Raw genomic sequence first — 4617 nt, forward strand, 5'->3', positions numbered from 1 at the left:
TATTATTCTTCTTTTGATTTGTTTCCATCCATTTAAAAATAAATGGATCATCTTAGCTTCGGGGCTTCATAAAAATGGATGATGGGCTGGCCTCCACTGTAAATGAGAACCATCTTAGTAGGTCCTGACTTGAATTAGCTCCACCTTCTTCAATACCCCCCAATAATTAATTCAGAAAATTCGAATCCAGTTATTGAAAATGAAAATCTGAAACCCTGGGTCCAAAAAGATCTGACAAATATTAGAATCTAGTCCTTCCAACATTCTTATTTAAGGCAATCTTAGTCATCAGAACTATCCAGGGATGGCCATTTGCTGGTGGTTGATAAGACGTGACAGCTCAGATAAGGCTCTCAACTACAAATTCTCAAGTTGAGGTTGAATCAGAACTCTTGTCAGCAAGGAGGGTGTCTGTCAATCCATGTGTTGCAAAAACTAGCACAGAGCTGATTGTTGCAGCAGATGTTTGAAATGTAATTATAAGCACTTAGAGCCATTTTGAGAGGGAGTCAAACCCAAGAAGTTCTTTTGTTATCAGCCTGCAAAACCCAATATGAATTCATGAAATGCATTTTGAATGCTTCCAGAGTCTTTAGCCTGAAATGACCTAGGGTCAATAATGTAAGGTAGAATGGAATGTGGTACAATTATTTTTTAGTCATTTTGTCATCTGTACTTTTTCTAGGGTACCTGAAAAAATGTTAAGCAATCAGGTCACCAAAATTGCTTCTGTTTTATAACCAAGATGATTTAACAAACCCCCTTTTAGAAAATAAGTATTAAAGTGCATCCTTTATATAAAATCATGCTGATGACTTGGAATCAAGTCTTTATTTCACATGCCCACTTTTCACTGAATTTGAGATAAAAGCAAAAATGGGGTCTTCTACGAAGTTAATTCTGTAATAGGATAAGTTGAAAGACATTTACAGACCTTCAGTCTTTGAGGACAATGGCATGATAAAAATCTGCAATTTCCAGGTTTTCCAAGACAAAGTTTCAAAATTGAACTTCAGACTAGTAACCAGACTCCTGAAGCTAAAGAAAATGTCTTGATGGAAAGATATTGTAAGGGTAGGAATGGACAGGGTGCAGGTTTTCTGATCCAGCAGACCAGGTAAAGGAGGAGTCAGAGTCCTCAGTGGTTTTTGCAGGTCTTTTGTTGGGGTTCACCAGGCATGTGGCAGGCAGGCGTGCTGGGGGGCCGGGAGGCTGACAGGCCTCCCAGCCCCCAGCAGGTCTTCACTCTGAGCTTTCCGGCCTTCTCTCAGCTTTTGCTTTTCTTGCTTCTCTCTTGGCTTCTCTTTTGGCTTCTGCTGGCGTCCCGGTGACGCTGCCCTTAAAAGCCCAGTCTCAGCCCAGGTGAGTCCCATCTACCTATAGCCACAGATATGCTAGGGAAGCAGCTTCCCAAGAATTCCCTTCCTCAACAGTAATATCACCTCTTCTCCCCTTCCCCTGCCACACGTTGCTCAACCTCCTTTAGAAACAGGAACTCTAAGTAGGAAATTTAAGTCTCAATAACCGCTAGCACCTGAAGCTGAAAAATTAGTTGGGAACAAGATCCATTTTTATCTACTCCTGTGAGCTTTGGAGACACCCAGCTTGGTCTCTCCTGGCCCCTCACCTGAAATTTAGTACACAGTCTCTGTGCCATCACGCAAGATGGCAAAGGGAAGTAAAGTCACACAACAAGGACCAAAAGGAGCACATCAGTCCTCATACTGAGTCGTAATTTCAAGTTGCACCATCCCCCAGCAACACAATCCTAGTGAAAACAGATCCCTTTGTTCTACTTCCCTTTTTGGTACGTGGGTTTTCTTCAATTATCAGAGTTTCATGATAGGAATATGTTGTAAAGCACAGTCTGCAGGTTTCCAGGATGGCTATAGACAACCCTCACTGCTGGAGCTATGAGCCACCACTTGGGCAGTCTCTTTGTGCCTGTTCAGCAGTGGAAGCCATCAGGGGAGTCAACAAGTACTTGCACCCTCACAGGACCTAAACATTCTCTCTGTTTGTAAATAAAAACCAGCCGTGTGAGTGGGGTCGGGCACACTTGGCTTGTATTCTTGGTCAGGCAGGTTTGGTCCCTGCGGGTCATTTGGGATTCCACGTCGGCGGAACAGGTAGGAAACATTTAAGAATTCATCTCCTGGGCCTCTCCCAGTGGCGCAACGGTTGAGCGCTGGGCTGCGAAGCTGCCCGCAGCCTCTGCAGCACCGGTTCGATCCCCGGCCGCTTTGCAAGGGTCCCACGTGGCATGCAGACCTCTCCTGCCGCCCGCTGCTCTCCTCAGCAGTGTATTTCGTCAGTCTGCCTGTTCTGCTCCCCGCTCTGGCTCTGGTGAATTCTCTCACCCTCCCGCGCTTCTGACTGTGCCCAGTGCTTGTATAAATAAATTAATTAATTAAAAAAAATTATCTCCCTCTTTTCTCCCTGAGTTGTACATTTCCTTATTCCCCTTCCCTTGTAAATAAACCTTTTGTTAGCCCTTAAAAAATAAAATAAAAATTGTTCAACCCCAAAAAACCCAAACAAACAAAAAAAAAAACCAAGTACTTGCGCCCTCACAAAAATTGTCCTCTCCTTACCATTCTCAATCCTAGGAAAGTTAGAATGATCCAAGAGCCAAACGACCCCCGATCTTCTGAGAAACAAAAATTGCCTTCTTACAAAGTCTTACCAGTAGTCTGGATGATTGTTTGCTCTTTCCCCTCTGGTCCTTATGAAATAATCACTGGCAGCTCAATGAAGAAGTCTTGCCCACCCTGGAAGGCTGCAGACTAATCTGATTCTATCCAATATACATTTGGTCCTTGAACAATGTGGGGGTGAGGGTACCTGATCCTTCTGTTGAAAATCTGCATATAACTTTTGATTTCCCCCAAAACTTAACTATAGTTGTTCCTTGGTATCTGTAGGAAATTGGTTCTGAATTTGTTCTTTTACTGAGAATTGGCAACGCTTTGTTGAAATTTCGTTCTCCAGTAATATGTCAAACAACGCGCTTAGCTTTGTCTTGCCACAGGTTGTGTTTTAGGATATTTGAGGAGCCAGCATTTAGCAACATCTTTTTTTAGTTGTTTTGCATAGAGCAAAATTACTCTTCTGGTTTTCAAGAGCGTATATAAATGGCCAATTTGTGCTGGCCTCTTTAAAAGATAAATTATAACTTCTCCCTGGACACTTAAAAGACAGCTTCCGAAAACAACAGCTGTCTCATCATTATAATCTTGAGGCATATATAATGGTCTCTGTAACTTTGGTACAGGATTGTTCAAGAATATGTGGCAGGTGGTATATTTATTATTTTTGTTGGCACATCATGAACAAGGTTGCTTTCTTTTTTTGCCCTTATGTTCATTTCTTATGTGGTCTCTTATCCCTGAGTCTCTGGAGAATCACTGTTTGGTGAATAATTGAAATCACCTGATGCCGCATGCTGTATGAACTGCTGTGACGGTCATAGACCCCAATAAATGTGGATTCAGGGAGCTTCTAGGAGAAAGAATTCCCCAGAGAGTATTGGATAACCAGGCAAGGTTTATTAAAGTCTTGTGCAGATGGGAATTGGTGCCAGAAGAGGAAAATTTTAGACTGACTCCCCACAGGGAGCTAGCAAGGGGCTTTTAAGGGGTGGATCTACCGAGGTGGGGCAGAGGGGGCAGTGTTACAGAGTGTCCTGGGCCAGGCTGCACTGGGCTGTGCACAGGTGGGTTATGTGCTCCTTCATAATGCTGCATAATTCATTAGCATCTAGTCTCCACCCAGGCATGTTCGTTTTGGTATGCTAATGAACTCAGGTAACTCTAGGTTAGGGTTTTTACTAACTGCACATGCAGAACCTTCAGCCTCCCATTTTCCAGAAATTCTGAAGCACTCATTAGTGAGGATATACAAACTCTTATCTAGGGATGCTGCCTTGGGTGGTGCCAAGTTCTTTAAAGAAAGCAGTAGCAGGACCCACCAGCTCTAGATCTAGTCACCTGTTTAAGCATGTCATTGGGCAACTCAACCTGCTGGTTTGTAATTTTGTTCACATAATACTGTCAACTATGTGCCAAGAACTGGTAAGATGCTATACTTTACAGTTACATGCTAGATATTGATGACAACTCTAAGAGAATCATGAATAGATGAGAGAGAGAGAGAGAGAGAGAGAGAGAGAGAGAGAGAGAGAGAGAGAGAGAGAGAGAAACCACACCTGGTCCCAGGAAGGAGGTGGTAGAGAGGATTCAAATCCATGTTTATCACTCTATCGCCAAAGCTCAGGGAGCTTTTCTAGCAAATCTAAATCTTTTGAGAAGAAGACAGATAGACAACAAACCAAGAGCAAAACAAGAATGCAAATTAATTCAATTTAGACCTTGTGCTTGTAAATCCATATGCTACACAGCCATTATTACATTATTTTACAAATATTTACAATGCATATGCTTAATTCATCTACTTTTGGATTTTGGATTTTGTCTGCATCCTATGTCTGCCCACTGGAAAAAATATATCAATATATTTCCCATAAAAACTAACAATAGAATAACATAGAGCTACCTTCAATTTTCTGGCTACAATTTCTTTCTCCATACCAAAGAGAGGTACTGAGATTCCATCTAC

The sequence above is a fragment of the Talpa occidentalis genome, unplaced genomic scaffold (genome assembly GCF_014898055.3).
Source record: "Talpa occidentalis isolate TD23 unplaced genomic scaffold, MPIMG_talOcc4v2.1 talOcc4.6, whole genome shotgun sequence".
Taxonomy (NCBI): Eukaryota; Metazoa; Chordata; class Mammalia; order Eulipotyphla; family Talpidae; genus Talpa; species Talpa occidentalis.